This window comes from Anser anser (genome assembly GCF_964211835.1).
Source record: "Anser anser genome assembly, chromosome: 23".
Lineage (NCBI taxonomy): Eukaryota > Metazoa > Chordata > Aves > Anseriformes > Anatidae > Anser > Anser anser.
This window is the reverse complement of record NC_139744.1, coordinates 7513226-7537690: the sequence shown is the minus strand read 5'-3', so window position 1 is coordinate 7537690 and position 24465 is coordinate 7513226. Positions and strand designations below refer to the sequence as shown.

Genomic DNA, 24465 nt, shown 5'->3' with positions numbered 1-24465 from the left:
GGTTGGGTGGTTTATTTGTGTGATGTCTCATTGGCCGGTGACTCAGGCATTGGTTATGCTAGAGAATAGGACCAGGGCGGAAGCAGCTGCTTGGGTTAGGAAGTATTTCGTTGCGGCTTCTACTGCTCGTGGGTGGTGGGATTTGGCAATTAGGGGAATGATGGCTAGTGCGTTGATCTCCAGTCCTGTCCAGGCCAGAACTCAGTGGTTGCTGGAAATTGTGATTGTGGTGCCCAAGATGAGGCTGAAGGTTATGATTGGGGTCGCGTAAGGGTTCATTAGTAGAGGAGGGGGTTAAACCATCATTTTCGGGGTATGGGCCCGATAGCTTGATTAGCTGACTCTACTAGAAAATAATATAAGGGAAGTATGGAGAATTTTGATTTCTCTTGTGTGGGTTCAATTCCTACTTTTCTAAGGTCAACAGGAAATGAGAGGGCTGTTATACCTCTATGTTCACTTTATCATAGTGACCCTTTGTAGTTCAGGCACATTTCCTTATGTAAGGAGGTAGGCCTGCATAGCAGATAGGTATGCTGATGTGTCAGAGGCACAGAGCTAGTGTGAGGGGTAGGAAGTTTTTTCATAGTAGGTGCATTAGTTGGTCATATCGGAATCGTGGGTATGAAGCTCGGACCCATAAGAAACCAGAAGATAGTAGGAGGACTTTTGTGGCTAGGATGACGGGGAATAGTTCTGTGGGTGGCCCTAGGGCGCTTGGGTTTAGGAATATGATGGCTGTAAGTGTATTTATTAGCATAATGTTCGCATATTCAGCTAGGAAGAATAAGGCGAAGGGTCCTGCGGCGTATTCAACGTTAAACCCTGAGACTAGCTCAGATTCACCCTCTGTGAGGTCAAAAGGAGCTCGGTTTGTCTCTGCTAGGGTGGATACGTATCATATTATTGCTAGGGGTCATGAGGAGAAAATGAAGTATAGAGGCTCCTGTGCGACGGCAAAGGAGCTGAGTGTGTAGCTTCCGCTTAGTATGATTATTGATAGCAGGATTATGGCCAGTGTCACTTCGTATGAAATGGTCTGTGCTACTGCCCGTAGGGCTCCGATTAGTGCGTATTTTGAGTTCGAGGCTCAGCCTGATCATAGGACTGAGTAGACGGCTAGGCTTGACATGGCTATTAGGAAGAGAACTCCGAGGTTTAGATCTGCTAGGGGAAATGGGAGTGGTAGTGGTGCTCAAGTGGTGAGGGCTAGGACAAGGGCTAGTATTGGTATCAGAATGAATAGAAGTGGGGAAGAGGTAGAGGGTCGGATGGGCTCTTTGGTAAATAGTTTCAGTCCGTCCGCAAATGGTTGAAGTAGGCCAAAAGGCCCGACAACGTTAGGGCCTTTGCGGGATTGTATGTAGCTTAGGATTTTCCGTTCTACTAGGGTTAGGAAGGCTACGGCAATCAGGATTGGGATGATGTATAGGAGGGATATAACGAGGCAGCTTAGTGTTGTTATTTGAATCATGGGTGAAGCTAGGGAGAGGATTTGAACCTCTGGGGAAAGGGCTTAAGCCTTCTGCACTTGCCGGGCTCTGCCACTCTAGCTGGTCCTTTTCTAGGATTGAAAGTGGTGGGGGAAGGCCCTCTTCACGGTTTAGTTGGTTTCACTGCTTAGAGGGGGGGGGCGTGCTTGTGGTATTGGCCCCACTTTCCCGGTCCTTTCGTACTGGGGAGAGTGTGTCATAGATAGAAACCGACCTGGATTGCTCCGGTCTGAACTCAGATCACGTAGGACTGTTAATCGTTGAACAAACGAACCCTTAATAGCGGCTGCACCATTAGGATGTCCTGATCCAACATCGAGGTCGTAAACCCCCCTGTCGATATGGGCTCTTGAGGGGGATTGCGCTGTTATCCCTGGGGTAGCTTGGTCCATTAATCAATTATATTGGGTCTGGTCACTGTTAGCACTTTGAGGGGTAGCTCTAGGTAAAGAGGTATGGTCTTGTTTTTGGAGGATTTGTTCTCCTCCAAGGTCGCCCCAACCGAAAAATATCGACCAGGCTCTGCGATGGTAGTGGCCCCAGTGGGGTTGATTGAGGATTCGCGGTGGTCGTTGATTTTTAAGTTCCACAGGGTCTTCTCGTCTTATGTTCACATCCCCGCTTTTGCACGGGGAGATCAATTTCACTGATTATCTGTGAGAGACAGTTAAGACCTCGTTTAGCCATTCATACAAGTCTCGATTTATGGGACAATTGATTGCGCTACCTTTGCACGGTTAGGATACCGCGGCCGTTAAACCTAAGTCACCGGGCAGGCATCACCTTCAATACTTGTTTAATTTGCTGAAGGCTATGTTTTTGGTAAACAGTCGGGCCTTATTAATTTGCCGAGTTCCTTTCACAGATTTTAATCGCTCTTATAGGCGCTCCTGAGTCGGGTTAACAGGGTTAGTTAATACGTGGTCTTGTAGGGGTTTTTGTATCTGTCTAGGTCTGTTAATAATGTTTCTATGTAAGCTTGCGCCGTTAGAGGGGTGTGGCCCTGTACATGAGGGGCCTAGGATGATTCCTAGGATTGTTATGAGGATGGCAGCAGTTTTGGTGATAAGGGGTATGGTTATTGGGGGGGTTTTGGTTGGTGTGATGAAAGAGGTAATGATTATTCCTGCTGTAATGCTGCCTAGGGCGAGTCGGGTTAGGGGGGCGGTGATTAGTGGGTTGTTTTCATTTATTGATACTATTGGGGGGATTCGGGTTTGTCCAGCTTGGACTAGGATGGTTATGCGGATGCTGTAGGTTGCGGTGAATGCTGTGGCTATAAGGGTTAGGAGTAGGGCTCAAGTATTTAGGTATGATGTGTTTAAGCTTTCGATGATGAGGTCTTTTGAGTAGAATCCGGCTAGGAATGGGGTTCCTATCAGCGCCAGGTTTCCGATGGTTAGGCAGGAAGTAGTGACTGGGAGTATTTTCTGTAGGCCTCCTATCTTTCGGATATCTTGTTCTCCGTTTAGGTTGTGGATGATAGACCCTGAGCATAGGAATAGTATGGCTTTAAAGAAGGCATGGGTTGAGATGTGTAGGAAGGCTAGTTGTGGGAGGTTTAGTCCGATAGTGACTATTATTAGTCCTAGTTGGCTGGATGTTGAGAAAGCAATGATTTTTTTGATGTCATTTTGGGTTAGGGCGCATGTGGCAGCGAATAGGGTTGATAGAGCACCTAGGCATAGGCAGGCAGTTAGGGCTGTCTGGTTGGTGGCTAGCAGGGGGTGCATGCGGATGAGCAGGAAGATTCCGGCTACTACTATGGTACTGGAGTGCAGTAGGGCTGATACTGGGGTGGGGCCTTCTATTGCTGCGGGCAGTCATGGGTGGAGTCCAAATTGGGCGGATTTTCCTGCGGCTGCGAGGATTAATCCTATGAGGGGGAGGATTGGGGTTTGGTGGGGGTGTACGGCTTGTTGGATCTCTCAGGTGTTGAATGTTGAAGCTAGTCATGCTATGCTCAGGATCAGTCCGATGTCTCCGATTCGGTTGTAGATTACGGCTCGTAGAGTGGCGGTGTTGGCATCTGCTCGGCCTTGTCATCAGCCGATGAGAAGGAAGGACATGATTCGTACTCCTTCCCAGCCTACGAATAGGAGGAATATGTTGTTTGCGGTTGTTAGGAGGAGTATGGCGACTAGGAATGTCAGTAGGTAGGTGAAAAATTTTGTTACGTATGGCTCTGAGGCCATGTATCATATGGCGAATTGTAGGATTGATCATGTTACAAATAGGGCGATTGGAAGAAATGTTATTGAGTATTGGTCTATTTTTAGGCTCAGGGGGATTTTAAAGTTTATAATGAATTTTCACTCCCAGTGGCAGGTGACAGATTCTACTCCCGAGTAGATGAATGCGGTTGTAAGGGCTAGGCTAATTAGGAATGCGGTTTTAACAGCGCGGGTGGTGGCTTGTGGGGTGTTTTTAAAGTTTTTAAATAGAAATGGCAGGATGATTGGGGTTAGGAGGATTGTCAGCGTGAGTAGTGTGAGGGAGTTGATTAGTAGTGTGGGGTTCACTACTTTTACTTGGATTTGCACCAAGATGGGTGGTTCCTAAGACCAGTGGATTGCTGTTATCCTTTAAAAGTAAGGGGGCTGAGGTTTTAGGCTCAGATGTAAGAGTTAGCAGCTCTTGTTGGTTAAACCCTCCCCTCGGCAGGTAAGAAGGTTTGAACTTCTATTCTTAGAATCACAGTCTAATGTTTGGTTTAAACTATACTTGCATGAGGGGATTCCGGAGATCAGTTCGGGTTTGAGGATTAGGAGGAATATTGGGATAATGTGGAGTGTTATGAGCAGGTGTTCTCGCGTGGTTGAGTTTTGCATAGATGTGATGTGGGAGGGGATTGAGCCTCGTTGGGTCATTAGTAGTATGAATAAGGTGTAGGAGGCAGTTAGTAGGGTTGCGATTCCTGTTAGGATGATCGTGAAGGCAGATCAGTTGAATAAGGTGATTATAATGGTTAGCTCTGCTATGAGGTTTGTTGTTGGGGGTAAGGCTATGTTTGTTAGATTGGCCAGCAATCATCAGGTAGCTATGAGTGGTAGGAGAGGTTGTAGGCCTCGTGTGAGTAGTAGAATTCGGCTGTGCGTACGTTCATAGTTTGTGTTGGCTAGGCAGAATAGTATGGAGGAAGTTAGTCCATGGGAAATTATTAGGATCATTGCCCCTGAGAATGATCAGTGGGTTTGGATTATTCCTGCGGCGATAACTAGGCCTATGTGGCTAACGGATGAATAAGCGATTAGTGATTTTAGGTCTGTCTGTCGTAGGCAGATTGAGCTAGTCATTAGGGCGCCTCATAGGGCCAGGGTTAGGAAGGGGTAGTGCAGGAGGTTGGACAGTGGGCCCATAAATAGAGTGACTCGTATAATTCCGTATCCTCCTAGCTTTAGTAGTAGGGCGGCGAGGAGTATTGAGCCTGCGATGGGTGCTTCTACGTGGGCTTTTGGCAGTCAGAGGTGTAGGCCGTATAGTGGGGCTTTTACTATGAATGCTATGAGCAGTGCTAGACCTGATAGTATTCCTGTCCATGAGGTGGATAGGGTTGGGTGGGTTAGTTGTAGGGTTGGCAGGTGCAGGGTGCCAATTTTCACGTATAGGTGTATGATTGTGATTAGCAGGGGTAGAGAGCTTACTGGCGTGTAGAATAGCAGGTAGATGCCAGCGCTTAGGCGTTCTGGTTGGTTCCCCCATCGGGTGATTAAGATTAGGGTGGGAATGAGGGTTGCTTCAAATGAGATGTAAAATAGTGCTAGTTCTGTGGTGGAAAAGGCTAGTAGGATGAATGGCTGGACTGCGACTAAGGTTGAGATAAAGATTCGTTTGCGTTGTAGGGGTTCTTGTTGCAGGTGGTTTTGGCTTGCTATGATTATGAGTGGGAGTAGTCAGCAGGATAGTACTAGGAGGGGGGATGAGATTTGGTCAATTCCTGTTCAGTTGGATAAAAATTTGTAGGGGTAGTAGGTTGGGATTAATCACTGTAGGCTTAGGGCAGCGATTAGGAGGCTGTATAAGGTGGTGTTAGTCCATAGAAATTTTGGTGGAGACAGCAGGGCTGTTGGAAGAAGTATGATTGTGGGTAGGATGATTTTTAGCATTGCAGGAGGTTTAGGTTGTGTAGATGGTCAGAGCCATGTGTGCGGGTGGAGGCTACTAGGATGGCCAGGCCTGTGCCCGCCTCACACGCTGAGAAGGTTAGCATGAGAATTGGTACCATGGTGAATGAGGAGACTTGGTTTTCGATGGATCATATTGATAGGCCTACGAATATCGATAATATTATGCTTTCAAGGCATAGTAGGGCGGATACTAGGTGGGTTCGGTGGAAGGCTAGCCCTAGTCCGCTGAAACTGAAGGCTGAGTAGAAGCTTAAATGTAGGGGCGACATAAGAAAGTTACAGGGTTGGCTGTAATCTGCTGGGTCGAAACCAGCTATCTTTTTGGTTAGACTAACTTTCTGTTATTCTGCTCATTCTAGGCCCCCTTGAATTCACTCATAGGCCAGTCCGAGTGTTAGGAGAAGGAGGATCACTACAGTTCAGGTGAGGGTCATTAGGGGGGATTGGAGTTGGACGGCTCATGGCAGGGGGAGTAGGAGGGCGATTTCTAGGTCGAATAGGAGGAACAGGATGGCTACTGAGGAAGAATCGGACTGAGAATGGTAATCGAGCAGATCCAAGTGGGTCGAATCCACATTCGTACGGTGAGAGTTTCTCTGAGTCGGGGTTTATTTGGGCGAGTCAGAAGTTTAATGCGGTTAGGGCGGCGCTTAGGATTGATGATAGGGCGAATATGAACATGAGTGCGTTCATTGCTCTCCTCTGGGTTTATACCAGATTCTAGAGATTGGAAGTCAATTGTAATTAATATACTAGAAGAGCAAGATCCTCATCAGTAGATGGTTATGTAGAGGAATAGTCAGATGACGTCTACGAAGTGTCAGTATCAGGCTGCTGCCTCGAATCCGAAGTGGTGGTCTGATGTAAAGTGGAACTTGATCAGTCGGAAGAGGCAGACGGTCAGGAAGGAGGATCCGATGATTACGTGGAGTCCGTGGAATCCAGTGGCAACGAAGAAGGTAGATCCGTAGACGCTATCGGCGATTGAGAATGGGGCTTCGTGGTATTCTATTGCTTGTAGGGCTGTGAAGTAGAATCCCAAGAGGATCGTTAGGGTTAGGGCGTGGATGGCATGTTTTCGGTTTCCTTCTGTGATGCTGTGATGGGCTCACGTTACGGTAACGCCTGAGGCTAGTAGGATGGCTGTGTTTAGTAGGGGGACTTCTATCGGGTTGAGTGGTTTAATTCCTGTTGGGGGTCATTGGCCTCCTAGTTCTGGGGTTGGGGCCAGGCTCGAGTGGAAGAACGCTCAGAAGAACCCTAAGAAGAAGAATGCTTCGGATGTGATGAAAAGGATTATGCCGTATCGTAGGCCTTTTTGGACTGTGGGAGTGTGATGGCCTTGGAAGGTGCTTTCTCGTACAATGTCTCGTCATCATTGGAGTATTACTAGGAGTATTGAGATGAGGCCTAGGGTTAGTAGTATGGATGAGTTGTAGTGGAATCACATGATTAATCCTGAGGTTGTGAGTAGGGCGGCGGCTGCCCCGAAGATTGGTCAAGGGCTTGGGTCAACTATGTGGTATGAGTGTGCTTGGTGTGCCATTAGATGTTTTCTTGTAAGTATAGGCTTAGAAGGAGCACGAAGACGTAGGCCTGGATTATGGCTACTGCTACTTCTAGGATGGTTAGGAGTAGTAGGATGATTATTGTTAGGATGGATACTGCAGGAAGGGTGGGTATTAATGCAATGGAGGCTGTAGAGATGAGTTGGATGAGTAAGTGTCCTGCTGTAAGGTTGGCTGTAAGGCGGACTCCGAGGGCTAGGGGGCGGATTAGTAGGCTGGTTGTTTCGATCAGGATTAGTGCGGGGATTAGGGGTGTAGGGGTACCTTCGGGTAATAGGTGGGCTAAAGAGGCTGATGGTTGGTTTCGTAGGCCTGTTAGTAGTGTGGCGAGCCATAGTGGGAAGGCTAGGGCTATGTTCATAGATAGTTGGGTGGTTGGGGTGAATGTATATGGAAGGAGGCCTAGAAGGTTGATTGTAAGAAGTATGATTATTAGGGATGTAAATATTATGGCTCATTTGTGGCCATTTTTGTTGAGTGGGACTATTAGTTGTTTTGTGATTAGGTGAAGGAGTCATGTTTGGATAGTAGAAAGGCGGTTGTTGATTCATCGGTTGTTTGGGGACGGGAATAGTAGGGCTGGGAAGAGTAGGGATAGTAGGATTAAGGGGATGCCAAATAGATTGGGGCTGGAAAATTGGTCAAAGAAGCTTAGGTTCATGGTCAGGATCATGGTGTGGGTTTGGTAGTGAGGGAGGTCTTATTTGATGGGGGGTTGGTTGTGGTGAAGGCTAGTAGTTTTGGTTGGATGAGGAGTGCTAGGGTTAATCAGGTTATAATTATGATTGAAAATCATGGTGCGGGGTTAAGCTGTGGCATATCATTAAGGAGGGGGAAGTCCCTCTTTGGCTAGCTTAAAAGGCTAGTGCTGTTGCATAGCTTCTTAATGATTAGGATGATGATAGAAGGGACGATCAGGCCTCGAAATGTGGGAGTGGGGTTGATTCTACTACAATGGGTATGTAGCTGTGATTAGCCCCGCAAATTTCTGAGCATTGTCCGTAAAAAATCCCAGGCCGGGTGGTAATGAATGAAGTTTGGTTTAGTCGGCCTGGGATTGCGTCTGTTTTAACTCCGAGCGTTGGGACTGCTCAGGAGTGGAGTACGTCTCCTGCAGTAATGATCACGCGGATGGGGGATTCTATTGGGATAACTACGCGGTGGTCAACTTCTAGCAGTCGGAAGTGGCCGTTGGGTAAGTCTGGGGTGGGCACTATGTAGGAGTCGAATGATAGGTCTTTGAAGTCTGTGTATTCGTAGCTTCAGTATCATTGGTGGTCGATGGCTTTTAGGGTGAGGTCTGGTTCGTCGATTTTGTCCATTATGTAGAGGATTTGTAGGGATGGGAGGGCGAGGAGTACCAGGACGATAGCAGGTAGGATTGTCCAGATCAGCTCTACTTCTTGGGCGTCTACAGCATTGGACGAGAGTTTTTCTGTTAGTATGTGGGCTAAAAGGTAGAGAACTAGGCTGCAGATAGCTAGGGCAACGATTAGGGCGTGGTCGTGGAATTCAACGAGTTCTTCTATGATGGGTGATGAGGCGTCTTGGAATCCTAGTTGGGAGTGGTTGGCCACATGAGATGTACAGGATTTTTACCTGTGATTTAGTCTTGACAAGGCTATGTAATTGGTTTACTAACGTCTCATAAGAAAGAAGCATGAGCGGTTAATGCAGTTGGCTTGAAACCAGCATGTGAGGGTTCGATTCCTTCCTTTCTTGTACTTGGACGAAGGCCGGTTCCTCGAAAGTATGGTATGGGGGAGGGCAGCCGTGGATTCATTCAACGTTTGTGGTAGTTAGTTCTGGTTGTAGGACTTTTCGTTTGGCCGGAAAGGCTTCTCAGATGATGAATATTAGTATGATTACGGCTACTATTGAGATTAGGGAGCCGATGGAGGAAATGGTGTTTCATAGTGTGTAGGCGTCGGGATAGTCCGAGTATCGTCGGGGTATTCCTGCTAGGCCTAGGAAGTGCTGGGGGAAGAACGTTAGGTTTACTCCTGTAAATATTACCCCGAAGTGGGCTTTTGCTCATGTTTGGTGTAGGGTAAACCCAGTGAGTAGTGGGAATCAGTGAGTAAATCCTGCTAGAATGGCAAAGACGGCGCCTATGGATAGGACGTAGTGGAAGTGGGCAACTACGTAGTACGTGTCGTGCAGGGCGATGTCTAGGGAAGAGTTTGCAAGAACGATTCCTGTTAATCCTCCGATGGTAAATAGGAAGATAAATCCTAGAGCTCATAGTATTGGGGGGGTCTCATTTGATTGTTCCTCCGTGCAGGGTGGCTAGTCAGCTAAATACTTTGATTCCGGTAGGGATGGCAATGATTATAGTGGCTGATGTAAAGTAGGCTCGGGTATCAACGTCTATTCCTACTGTAAACATGTGGTGAGCTCAGACGATGAATCCTAGGAAGCCGATGGATAGTATGGCTCAGACTATTCCCATGTAGCCGAAGGGCTCCTTTTTGCCTGAGTAGTACGTGACTACGTGTGAGATGATTCCGAACCCCGGTAGGATCAGAATATAGACTTCTGGGTGTCCGAAGAATCAGAATAGGTGTTGGTACAGGATTGGGTCTCCTCCTCCAGCGGGGTCGAAGAATGTGGTGTTTAGGTTTCGATCAGTTAGTAATATTGTAATACCGGCGGCGAGTACGGGGAGTGATAGAAGGAGTAGGATGGCGGTAATTAGTACGGATCAGACAAATAGTGTCCACTTCCACTACGTCCTATCCATAGGCGCCGTCTTTGCCATTCTAGCAGGATTTACTCACTGATTCCCACTACTCACTGGGTTTACCCTACACCAAACATGAGCAAAAGCCCACTTCGGGGTAATATTTACAGGAGTAAACCTAACGTTCTTCCCCCAGCACTTCCTAGGCCTAGCAGGAATACCCCGACGATACTCGGACTATCCCGACGCCTACACACTATGAAACACCATTTCCTCCTAGTCCTAGGACTTAGAGAAACTCCAGTACTAAAAATAGTAAACACAAGCAATAATTTCATATACTTCACTCTCACTCACCACTCAACTATCAGCTAACCACACCCCCGTCCACATAGCTTAACACAAAGCATGGCACTGAAGTTGCCAAGATGGCATAAAACATGCCTGCGGACAAAAGACTTAGTCCTAACCTTACGGTTGGTTTTTGCTAAATATATACATGCAAGTATCCGCGCCCCAGTGTAAACGCCCTCGACCACCTACCCCCATACAGGCCTTGAGGAGCGGGTATCAGGCACACCCAAGTAGTAGCCCAAGACGCCTCGCTAAGCCACGCCCCCACGGGTATTCAGCAGTAATTAACATTAAGCAATGAGTGCAAACTTGACTTAGTTATAGCAACAGCCTAACTTCAAGGGTTGGTAAATCTTGTGCCAGCCACCGCGGTCATACAAGAAACCCAAATCAACCGTCCTATTGACACGGCGTAAAGAGTGGTAAAATGCCTATCCTAGCTAACTAAGATCAAAATGCAACTGAGCTGTCATAAGCCCAAGATGCACCTAAACACACCATTAAGATGATCTTAGGAACTAACGACTGATTTAAACCCACGAAAGCCAGGGCCCAAACTGGGATTAGATACCCCACTATGCCTGGCCCTAAATCTTGATACTTACTTTACCGAAGTATCCGCCAGAGAACTACGAGCACAAACGCTTAAAACTCTAAGGACTTGGCGGTGCCCCAAACCCACCTAGAGGAGCCTGTTCTACAATCGATAATCCCCGATTAACCCAACCACCCCTTGCCAACACAGCCTACATACCGCCGTCGCCAGCCCACCTCGAATGAGAGCACAACAGTGGACACAATAGCACCCCGCTAATAAGACAGGTCAAGGTATAGCCTATGGAGTGGAAGAAATGGGCTACATTCCCTATTCATAGGGCACACGGAAAGAAGCGTGAAACCACTTCTGGAAGGCGGATTTAGCAGTAAAGTGGGACAATAGAGCCTACTTTAAGCCGGCCCTGGGGCACGTACATACCGCCCGTCACCCTCCTCAAAAGCCACATCCCACATAACTAATACCATAAATACGCTGAAGATGAGGTAAGTCGTAACAAGGTAAGTGTACCGGAAGGTGTACTTAGAATATCAAGACGTAGCTATAACACCAAAGCACTCAGCTTACACCTGAAAGATATCTACTAGACCGGATCGTCTTGAAGCCCCCCCTCTAGCTCAACCACACAAATAGTACACCAAAACTAAAGAATTTACTAAACTAATTAAACTAAAGCATTTTACAGTCTTAGTATAGGCGATAGAAAAGACACTTAGACGCGATAGAGACCCCAGTACCGTAAGGGAAAGATGAAATAGCAGTGAAACAATCAAAGCGACAGACAGCAAAGATCAACCCTTGTACCTTTTGCATCATGGTTTAGCGAGAACAACCAAGCAAAGTGAACTAAAGTTTGCCCCCCCGAAACCCAAGCGAGCTACTTTCAAGCAGTTAAAGAGAGCGAACCCGTCTCTGTTGCAAAAGAGTGGGATGACTTGTCAGTAGAGGTGAAAAGCCAACCGAGCTGGGTGATAGCTGGTTACCTGTGAAACGAATCTAAGTTCCCCCTTAATCCTCCCTACCGGACATCCTGAACCCTAATGAGATGATTAAGAGCTATTTAATGGAGGGACAGCTCCATTAAAAAAGGACACAACCTCGACTAGCGGATAATTCTTACTACTGATCCTACCGTGGGCCCTAAAGCAGCCATCAAAAAAGAGTGCGTCAAAGCTCCACCACCTAAAAATACCAAAATAAGATGATTCCCTTATCACAAACAGGTCAACCTATGAATATAGGAGAATTAATGCTAAAATAAGTAACTCAGGGCCACACCCCTCTAACGGCGCAAGCTTACATAGAAACATTATTAACAGACCTAGACAGATACAAAAACCCCTACAAGACCACGTATTAACTAACCCTGTTAACCCGACTCAGGAGCGCCTATAAGAGCGATTAAAATCTGTGAAAGGAACTCGGCAAATTAATAAGGCCCGACTGTTTACCAAAAACATAGCCTTCAGCAAATTAAACAAGTATTGAAGGTGATGCCTGCCCGGTGACTTAGGTTTAACGGCCGCGGTATCCTAACCGTGCAAAGGTAGCGCAATCAATTGTCCCATAAATCGAGACTTGTATGAATGGCTAAACGAGGTCTTAACTGTCTCTCACAGATAATCAGTGAAATTGATCTCCCCGTGCAAAAGCGGGGATGTGAACATAAGACGAGAAGACCCTGTGGAACTTAAAAATCAACGACCACCGCGAATCCTCAATCAACCCCACTGGGGCCACTACCATCGCAGAGCCTGGTCGATATTTTTCGGTTGGGGCGACCTTGGAGGAGAACAAATCCTCCAAAAACAAGACCATACCTCTTTACCTAGAGCTACCCCTCAAAGTGCTAACAGTGACCAGACCCAATATAATTGATTAATGGACCAAGCTACCCCAGGGATAACAGCGCAATCCCCCTCAAGAGCCCATATCGACAGGGGGGTTTACGACCTCGATGTTGGATCAGGACATCCTAATGGTGCAGCCGCTATTAAGGGTTCGTTTGTTCAACGATTAACAGTCCTACGTGATCTGAGTTCAGACCGGAGCAATCCAGGTCGGTTTCTATCTATGACACACTCTCCCCAGTACGAAAGGACCGGGAAAGTGGGGCCAATACCACAAGCACGCCCCCCCCCTCTAAGCAGTGAAACCAACTAAACCGTGAAGAGGGCCTTCCCCCACCACTTTCAATCCTAGAAAAGGACCAGCTAGAGTGGCAGAGCCCGGCAAGTGCAGAAGGCTTAAGCCCTTTCCCCAGAGGTTCAAATCCTCTCCCTAGCTTCACCCATGATTCAAATAACAACACTAAGCTGCCTCGTTATATCCCTCCTATACATCATCCCAATCCTGATTGCCGTAGCCTTCCTAACCCTAGTAGAACGGAAAATCCTAAGCTACATACAATCCCGCAAAGGCCCTAACGTTGTCGGGCCTTTTGGCCTACTTCAACCATTTGCGGACGGACTGAAACTATTTACCAAAGAGCCCATCCGACCCTCTACCTCTTCCCCACTTCTATTCATTCTGATACCAATACTAGCCCTTGTCCTAGCCCTCACCACTTGAGCACCACTACCACTCCCATTTCCCCTAGCAGATCTAAACCTCGGAGTTCTCTTCCTAATAGCCATGTCAAGCCTAGCCGTCTACTCAGTCCTATGATCAGGCTGAGCCTCGAACTCAAAATACGCACTAATCGGAGCCCTACGGGCAGTAGCACAGACCATTTCATACGAAGTGACACTGGCCATAATCCTGCTATCAATAATCATACTAAGCGGAAGCTACACACTCAGCTCCTTTGCCGTCGCACAGGAGCCTCTATACTTCATTTTCTCCTCATGACCCCTAGCAATAATATGATACGTATCCACCCTAGCAGAGACAAACCGAGCTCCTTTTGACCTCACAGAGGGTGAATCTGAGCTAGTCTCAGGGTTTAACGTTGAATACGCCGCAGGACCCTTCGCCTTATTCTTCCTAGCTGAATATGCGAACATTATGCTAATAAATACACTTACAGCCATCATATTCCTAAACCCAAGCGCCCTAGGGCCACCGACAGAACTATTCCCCGTCATCCTAGCCACAAAAGTCCTCCTACTATCTTCTGGTTTCTTATGGGTCCGAGCTTCATACCCACGATTCCGATATGACCAACCAATGCACCTACTATGAAAAAACTTCCTACCCCTCACACTAGCTCTGTGCCTCTGACACATCAGCATACCTATCTGCTATGCAGGCCTACCTCCTTACATAAGGAAATGTGCCTGAACTACAAAGGGTCACTATGATAAAGTGAACATAGAGGTATAACAGCCCTCTCATTTCCTGTTGACCTTAGAAAAGTAGGAATTGAACCCACACAAGAGAAATCAAAATTCTCCATACTTCCCTTATATTATTTTCTAGTAGAGTCAGCTAATCAAGCTATCGGGCCCATACCCCGAAAATGATGGTTTAACCCCCTCCTCTACTAATGAACCCTTACGCGACCCCAATCATAACCTTCAGCCTCATCTTGGGCACCACAATCACAATTTCCAGCAACCACTGAGTTCTGGCCTGGACAGGACTGGAGATCAACGCACTAGCCATCATTCCCCTAATTGCCAAATCCCACCACCCACGAGCAGTAGAAGCCGCAACGAAATACTTCCTAACCCAAGCAGCTGCTTCCGCCCTGGTCCTATTCTCTAGCATAACCAATGCCTGAGTCACCGGCCAATGAGACATCACACAAATAAACCACCCAACCTCCTGTCTACTACTGACAGCAGCAATCGCTATTAAACTGGGCCTAGTGCCATTTCACTTCTGATTCCCAGAAGTACTACAAGGATCGCCACTAATAACAGCCCTGCTACTCTCGACCCTCATAAAATTCCCCCCACTAACCCTGCTCCTACTAACATCCAAATCCCTCGACCCAGCTCTACTCACCGCCATGGCCCTAGCCTCAACAGCACTAGGAGGCTGAATAGGACTGAACCAAACACAAACACGCAAAATCCTAGCCTTCTCGTCCATCTCCCACTTAGGCTGAATCGCCATCATCCTAGTTTACAGCCCCAAATTGGCCTTACTTACCTTCTACCTATACTAGGATGGCCTCTAGCAGGATTTACTCACTGATTCCCACTACTCACTGGGTTTACCCTACACCAAACATGAGCAAAAGCCCACTTCGGGGTAATATTTACAGGAGTAAACCTAACGTTCTTCCCCCAGCACTTCCTAGGCCTAGCAGGAATACCCCGACGATACTCGGACTATCCCGACGCCTACACACTCTGAAACACCATTTCCTCCATCGGCTCCCTAATCTCAATAGTAGCCGTAATCATACTAATATTCATCATCTGAGAAGCCTTTCCGGCCAAACGAAAAGTCCTACAACCAGAACTAACTACCACAAACGTTGAATGAATCCACGGCTGCCCTCCCCCATACCATACTTTCGAGGAACCGGCCTTCGTCCAAGTACAAGAAAGGAAGGAATCGAACCCTCACATGCTGGTTTCAAGCCAACTGCATTAACCGCTCATGCTTCTTTCTTATGAGACGTTAGTAAACCAATTACATAGCCTTGTCAAGACTAAATCACAGGTAAAAATCCTGTACATCTCATGTGGCCAACCACTCCCAACTAGGATTCCAAGACGCCTCATCACCCATCATAGAAGAACTCGTTGAATTCCACGACCACGCCCTAATCGTTGCCCTAGCTATCTGCAGCCTAGTTCTCTACCTTTTAGCCCACATACTAACAGAAAAACTCTCGTCCAATGCTGTAGACGCCCAAGAAGTAGAGCTGATCTGGACAATCCTACCTGCTATCGTCCTGGTACTCCTCGCCCTCCCATCCCTACAAATCCTCTACATAATGGACAAAATCGATGAACCAGACCTCACCCTAAAAGCCATCGGCCACCAATGATACTGAAGCTACGAATACACAGACTTCAAAGACCTATCATTCGACTCCTACATAGTGCCCACCCCAGACTTACCCAACGGCCACTTCCGACTGCTAGAAGTTGACCACCGCGTAGTTATCCCAATAGAATCCCCCATCCGCGTGATCATTACTGCAGGAGACGTACTCCACTCCTGAGCAGTCCCAACGCTCGGAGTTAAAACAGACGCAATCCCAGGCCGACTAAACCAAACTTCATTCATTACCACCCGGCCTGGGATTTTTTACGGACAATGCTCAGAAATTTGCGGGGCTAATCACAGCTACATACCCATTGTAGTAGAATCAACCCCACTCCCACATTTCGAGGCCTGATCGTCCCTTCTATCATCATCCTAATCATTAAGAAGCTATGCAACAGCACTAGCCTTTTAAGCTAGCCAAAGAGGGACTTCCCCCTCCTTAATGATATGCCACAGCTTAACCCCGCACCATGATTTTCAATCATAATTATAACCTGATTAACCCTAGCACTCCTCATCCAACCAAAACTACTAGCCTTCACCACAACCAACCCCCCATCAAATAAGACCTCCCTCACTACCAAACCCACACCATGATCCTGACCATGAACCTAAGCTTCTTTGACCAATTTTCCAGCCCCAATCTATTTGGCATCCCCTTAATCCTACTATCCCTACTCTTCCCAGCCCTACTATTCCCGTCCCCAAACAACCGATGAATCAACAACCGCCTTTCTACTATCCAAACATGACTCCTTCACCTAATCACAAAACAACTAATAGTCCCACTCAACAAAAATGGCCACAAATGAGCCATAATATTTACATCCCTAATAATCATACTTCTTACAATCAACCTTCTAGGCCTCCTTCCATATACATTCACCCCAACCACCCAACTATCTATGAACATAGCCCTAGCCTTCCCACTATGGCTCGCCACACTACTAACAGGCCTACGAAACCAACCATCAGCCTCTTTAGCCCACCTATTACCCGAAGGTACCCCTACACCCCTAATCCCCGCACTAATCCTGATCGAAACAACCAGCCTACTAATCCGCCCCCTAGCCCTCGGAGTCCGCCTTACAGCCAACCTTACAGCAGGACACTTACTCATCCAACTCATCTCTACAGCCTCCATTGCATTAATACCCACCCTTCCTGCAGTATCCATCCTAACAATAATCATCCTACTACTCCTAACCATCCTAGAAGTAGCAGTAGCCATAATCCAGGCCTACGTCTTCGTGCTCCTTCTAAGCCTATACTTACAAGAAAACATCTAATGGCACACCAAGCACACTCATACCACATAGTTGACCCAAGCCCTTGACCAATCTTCGGGGCAGCCGCCGCCCTACTCACAACCTCAGGATTAATCATGTGATTCCACTACAACTCATCCATACTACTAACCCTAGGCCTCATCTCAATACTCCTAGTAATACTCCAATGATGACGAGACATTGTACGAGAAAGCACCTTCCAAGGCCATCACACTCCCACAGTCCAAAAAGGCCTACGATACGGCATAATCCTTTTCATCACATCCGAAGCATTCTTCTTCTTAGGGTTCTTCTGAGCGTTCTTCCACTCGAGCCTGGCCCCAACCCCAGAACTAGGAGGCCAATGACCCCCAACAGGAATTAAACCACTCAACCCGATAGAAGTCCCCCTACTAAACACAGCCATCCTACTAGCCTCAGGCGTTACCGTAACGTGAGCCCATCACAGCATCACAGAAGGAAACCGAAAACACGCCATCCACGCCCTAACCCTAACGATCCTCCTGGGATTCTACTTCACAGCCCTACAAGCAATAGAATACCACGAAGCCCCATTCTCAATCGCCGATAGCGTCTACGGATCTACCTTCTTCGTTGCCACTGGATTCCACGGACTCCACGTAATCATCGGATCCTCCTTCCTGACCGTCTGCCTCTTCCGACTGATCAAGTTCCACTTTACATCAGACCACCACTTCGGATTCGAGGCAGCAGCCTGATACTGACACTTCGTAGACGTCATCTGACTATTCCTCTACATAACCATCTACTGATGAGGATCTTGCTCTTCTAGTATATTAATTACAATTGACTTCCAATCTCTAGAATCTGGTATAAACCCAGAGGAGAGCAATGAACGCACTCATGTTCATATTCGCCCTATCATCAATCCTAAGCGCCGCCCTAACCGCATTAAACTTCTGACTCGCCCAAATAAACCCCGACTCAGAGAAACTCTCACCGTACGAATGTGGATTCGACCCACTTGGATCTGCTCGATTACCATTCTCAGTCCGATTCTTCCTCAGTAGCCATCCTGTTCGTCCTATTCGACCTAGAAATCGCCCTCCTACTCCCCCTGCCATGAGCCGTCCAACTCCAATCCCCCCTAATGACCCTCACCTGAACTGTAGTGATCCTCCTTCTCCTAACACTCGGACTGGCCTACGAGTGAATTCAAGGGGGCCTAGAATGAGCAGAATAACAGAAAGTTAGTCTAACCAAAAAGATAGCTGGTTTCGACCCAGCAGATTACAGCCAACCCTGTAACTTTCTTATGTCGCCCCTACATTTAAGCTTCTACTCAGCCTTCATTTTCAGCGGAATAGGACTAGCCTTCCACCGAACCCACCTAGTATCCGCCCTACTATGCCTTGAAAGCATAATATTATCGATATTCGTAGGCCTATCAATATGATCCATCGAAAACCAAGTCTCCTCATTCACCATGGTACCAATTCTCATGCTAACCTTCTCAGCGTGTGAGGCGGGCACAGGCCTGGCCATCCTAGTAGCCTCCACCCGCACACATGGCTCCGACCATCTACACAACCTAAACCTCCTGCAATGCTAAAAATCATCCTACCCACAATCATACTTCTTCCAACAGCCCTGCTGTCTCCACCAAAATTTCTATGGACTAACACCACCTTATACAGCCTCCTAATCGCTGCCCTAAGCCTACAGTGATTAATCCCAACCTACTACCCCTACAAATTTTTATCCAACTGAACAGGAATTGACCAAATCTCATCCCCCCTCCTAGTACTATCCTGCTGACTACTCCCACTCATAATCATAGCAAGCCAAAACCACCTGCAACAAGAACCCCTACAACGCAAACGAATCTTTATCTCAACCTTAGTCGCAGTCCAGCCATTCATCCTACTAGCCTTTTCCACCACAGAACTAGCACTATTTTACATCTCATTTGAAGCAACCCTCATTCCCACCCTAATCTTAATCACCCGATGGGGGAACCAACCAGAACGCCTAAGCGCTGGCATCTACCTGCTATTCTACACGCCAGTAAGCTCTCTACCCCTGCTAATCACAATCATACACCTATACGTGAAAATTGGCACCCTGCACCTGCCAACCCTACAACTAACCCACCCAACCCTATCCACCTCATGGACAGGAATACTATCAGGTCTAGCACTGCTCATAGCATTCATAGTAAAAGCCCCACTATACGGCCTACACCTCTGACTGCCAAAAGCCCACGTAGAAGCACCCATCGCAGGCTCAATACTCCTCGCCGCCCTACTACTAAAGCTAGGAGGATACGGAATTATACGAGTCACTCTATTTATGGGCCCACTGTCCAACCTCCTGCACTACCCCTTCCTAACCCTGGCCCTATGAGGCGCCCTAATGACTAGCCCAATCTGCCTACGACAGACAGACCTAAAATCACTAATCGCTTATTCATCCGTTAGCCACATAGGCCTAGTTATCGCCGCAGGAATAATCCAAACCCACTGATCATTCTCAGGGGCAATGATCCTAATAATTTCCCATGGACTAACTTCCTCCATACTATTCTGCCTAGCCAACACAAACTATGAACGTACGCACAGCCGAATTCTACTACTCACACGAGGCCTACAACCTCTCCTACCACTCATAGCTACCTGATGATTGCTGGCCAATCTAACAAACATAGCCTTACCCCCAACAACAAACCTCATAGCAGAGCTAACCATTATAATCACCTTATTCAACTGATCTGCCTTCACGATCATCCTAACAGGAATCGCAACCCTACTAACCGCCTCCTACACCTTATTCATACTACTAATGACCCAACGAGGCTCAATCCCCTCCCACATCACATCTATGCAAAACTCAACCACGCGAGAACACCTGCTCATAACACTCCACATTATCCCAATATTCCTCCTAATCCTCAAACCCGAACTGATCTCCGGAATCCCCTCATGCAAGTATAGTTTAAACCAAACATTAGACTGTGATTCTAAGAATAGAAGTTCAAACCTTCTTACCTGCCGAGGGGAGGGTTTAACCAACAAGAGCTGCTAACTCTTACATCTGAGCCTAAAACCTCAGCCCCCTTACTTTTAAAGGATAACAGCAATCCACTGGTCTTAGGAACCACCCATCTGGGTGCAAATCCAAGTAAAAGTAGTGAACCCCACACTACTAATCAACTCCCTCACACTACTCACGCTGACAATCCTCCTAACCCCAATCATCCTGCCATTTCTATTTAAAAACTTTAAAAACACCCCACAAGCCACCACCCGCGCTGTTAAAACCGCATTCCTAATTAGCCTAGCCCCTACAACCGCATTCATCTACTCGGGAGTAGAATCTGTCACCTGCCACTGGGAGTGAAAATTCATTATAAACTTTAAAATCCCCCTGAGCCTAAAAATAGACCAATACTCAATAACATTTCTTCCAATCGCCCTATTTGTAACATGATCAATCCTACAATTCGCCATATGATACATGGCCTCAGAGCCATACGTAACAAAATTTTTCACCTACCTACTGATATTCCTAGTCGCCATACTCCTCCTAACAACCGCAAACAACATATTCCTCCTATTCGTAGGCTGGGAAGGAGTACGAATCATGTCCTTCCTTCTCATCGGCTGATGACAAGGCCGAGCAGATGCCAACACCGCCGCCCTACGAGCCGTAATCTACAACCGAATCGGAGACATCGGACTGATCCTGAGCATAGCATGACTAGCTTCAACATTCAACACCTGAGAGATCCAACAAGCCGTACACCCCCACCAAACCCCAATCCTCCCCCTCATAGGATTAATCCTCGCAGCCGCAGGAAAATCCGCCCAATTTGGACTCCACCCATGACTGCCCGCAGCAATAGAAGGCCCCACCCCAGTATCAGCCCTACTGCACTCCAGTACCATAGTAGTAGCCGGAATCTTCCTGCTCATCCGCATGCACCCCCTGCTAGCCACCAACCAGACAGCCCTAACTGCCTGCCTATGCCTAGGTGCTCTATCAACCCTATTCGCTGCCACATGCGCCCTAACCCAAAATGACATCAAAAAAATCATTGCTTTCTCAACATCCAGCCAACTAGGACTAATAATAGTCACTATCGGACTAAACCTCCCACAACTAGCCTTCCTACACATCTCAACCCATGCCTTCTTTAAAGCCATACTATTCCTATGCTCAGGGTCTATCATCCACAACCTAAACGGAGAACAAGATATCCGAAAGATAGGAGGCCTACAGAAAATACTCCCAGTCACTACTTCCTGCCTAACCATCGGAAACCTGGCGCTGATAGGAACCCCATTCCTAGCCGGATTCTACTCAAAAGACCTCATCATCGAAAGCTTAAACACATCATACCTAAATACTTGAGCCCTACTCCTAACCCTTATAGCCACAGCATTCACCGCAACCTACAGCATCCGCATAACCATCCTAGTCCAAGCTGGACAAACCCGAATCCCCCCAATAGTATCAATAAACGAAAACAACCCACTAATCACCGCCCCCCTAACCCGACTCGCCCTAGGCAGCATTACAGCAGGAATAATCATTACCTCTTTCATCACACCAACCAAAACCCCCCCAATAACCATACCCCTTATCACCAAAACCGCTGCCATCCTCATAACAATCCTAGGAATCATCCTAGCCCTAGAACTATCGAACATAACACACACCCTCACTCACCCCAAACCAAACCCCCTCATAAACTTCTCCTCTGCATTAGGGTACTTCAACCCCCTAGTACACCGATTCTTCTCCAAAAACCTACTAGAAAAGGGACAAAACATTGCCCTACACTTGATCGACCTCTCCTGACTCAAAAAAATAGGGCCAGAGGGCCTTGCTGAACTACAAGTAGCCGCAAGCAAAGCCGCAACCTCAATACACACAGGGCTAATTAAGGCCTACCTAGGATCCTTCGCCCTCTCCATCCTGGTAATAATCCTAATAACACACAGACTCACTAATGGCCCCTAACATCCGCAAATCCCATCCCCTACTAAAAATAATCAACAACTCCCTAATCGACCTACCCGCCCCCTCCAACATCTCTGCCTGATGAAACTTCGGCTCCCTTCTAGCCATCTGCTTAGCCACACAAATCCTAACAGGCCTGCTACTAGCCATACACTACACCGCAGACACTTCACTCGCCTTCTCCTCAGTAGCTCACACATGCCGAGACGTCCAGTACGGATGGCTCATCCGCAACCTCCACGCCAACGGTGCTTCGCTCTTCTTTATCTGCATCTACTTACACATCGGACGAGGCCTCTACTACGGCTCCTACCTATACAAAGAAACCTGAAACACAGGAGTAATCCTCCTACTCACCCTAATAGCAACTGCCTTCGTAGGGTATGTCCTACCATGAGGACAAATGTCATTCTGAGGGGCCACCGTAATCACCAACCTATTCTCAGCCATCCCGTACATTGGGCAAACTCTAGTAGAATGAGCCTGAGGAGGATTCTCAGTAGACAATCCAACCTTAACCCGATTCTTCGCCATCCACTTCCTACTGCCCTTCCTAATTGCAGGAATCACCCTAGTCCACCTAACCTTCCTACACGAATCAGGCTCAAATAACCCACTAGGAATCGTATCAGACTGAGACAAAATCCCATTCCACCCATATTTCTCCATTAAAGACAGCTTAGGGCTTACCCTAATAATCACCCCTCTAATAGCACTAGCCCTATTTTCACCGAACCTCCTGGTTCTTGGAATCCTAGTTGGGAGTGGTTGGCCACATGAGATGTACAGGATTTTTACCTGTGATTTAGTCTTGACAAGGCTATGTAATTGGTTTACTAACGTCTCATAAGAAAGAAGCATGAGCGGTTAATGCAGTTGGCTTGAAACCCATCCCCAGTGGTGCCAGTGCACTCTCTGGACTCACTGCAGTGCATCCCCAGTGGTGCCAGTGCACTCTCTGGACTCACTGCAGTGCATCCCCAGTGGTGCCAGTGCACTCTCTGGACTCACTGCAGTGCATCCCAGTGGTGCCAGTGCACTCTCTGGACTCACTGAAGTGCATCCCCAGTGGTGCCAGTGCGCTCTCTGCACTCACTGCACTGCATCCACAGTGGTGCCAGTGCGCTCTCTGGAGTCACAGCACTGCATCCCCAGTGGTGCCAGTGCACTCTCTGGACTCACTGAAGTGCATCACCAGTGGTGCCATTGCACTCTCTGCACTCACTGCACTGCATCACCAGTGGTGCCAGTGCACTCACTGGACTGACTGCACTGCATCCCCAGTGGTGCCAGTGCACTCTCTGCACTCACTGCACAGCATCCCCAGTGGTGCCAGTGCATTCACTGGACTCACTGGACTGCATCACCAGTGGTGCCAGTGCACTCTCTAAACTCAATGCACTACATCCCCTGTGGTGCCAGTGCACTCTCTGGACTCACTGCACTGCATCCCCTTTTGCGCCAGTGCACTCTCTGGACTCACTGCAGTGCATCCCCAGTGGTGCCAGTGCCCTTTGTGGACTCACTGCACTACATCCCCTGTGGGGCCAGTGCACTCTCTGGACTCACTGCAGTGCATCCCCAGTGGTGCGAGTGCACTCTCTGGCCTCACCGGGGTGCATCCCCAGTGGTGCCAGTGCACTCTCTGGACTCACTGCACTGCATCCCCAGTGGTGCCAGTGCACTCTCTGGACTCACTGCAGTGCATCCCCAGTGTTGCCAGTGCACTCTCTGGAGTCACTGCAGTGCATCCCCAGTGGTGCCAGTGCACTCTCTGGACTCACTGCAGTGCATCCCCATTGGTGCCAGTGCACTCTCTGGACTCACTGCACTGCATCCCATTGGTGCTAGTGCACTCTCTGGACTCACTGCACTGCATCCCCAGTGGTGCCAGTGCACTCTCTGGACTCACTGCACTGCATCCCCAGTTGTGCCAGTGCACTCTCTGGACTCACTGCAGTGCATCCCCAGTGGTGCCAGGGCACTCTCTGCACTCACTGCACTGCATCAACAGTGGTGCCTCTGCACTCTCTGGAGTCACTGCACTGCATCCCCAGTGGTGCCAGTGCACTCTCTGGACTCACTGCAGTGCATCCCCACTGGTGCCAGTGCACTCTCTGGACTCACTGCAGTGCATCCCCAGTGGTGCCAGTGCCCTCTCTGGACTCACTGCAGTGCATCCCTTGTGGTGCCTTTGCACTCTCAGGACTCACTGCACTGCATCCCCAGTGGTGCCAGTGCACTCTCTGGACTCAGTGCACTGCATCCCCAGTGGTGCCAGTGCACTCTCAGGACTCACTGCACTGCATCCCCAGTGGTGCCAGTGCACTCTCTGGACTCACTGCACTGCATCCCCAGTGGTGCCAGTGCACTCTCTGAGCTCACTGCAGTGCATCCCCAGTGGTGCCAGTGCACTCTCTGGACTCACTGCACTGCAAACCCACTGGTGCCAGTGCACT

At 48.1% G+C, this 24465-nt stretch overlaps 1 long non-coding RNA gene across 1 annotated transcript; it reads left to right on the top strand.

Annotated features, from left to right (window-relative positions):
• The first annotated feature begins 347 nt into the window (after positions 1 to 347).
• LOC310885455 lies at positions 348 to 21996 on the top strand. The gene is made up of 2 exons (XR_014574806.1): positions 348 to 541; positions 14032 to 21996. It is a non-coding gene; the product is annotated as an uncharacterized lncRNA (long non-coding RNA).
• Positions 21997 to 24465: the final 2469 nt, after the last annotated feature.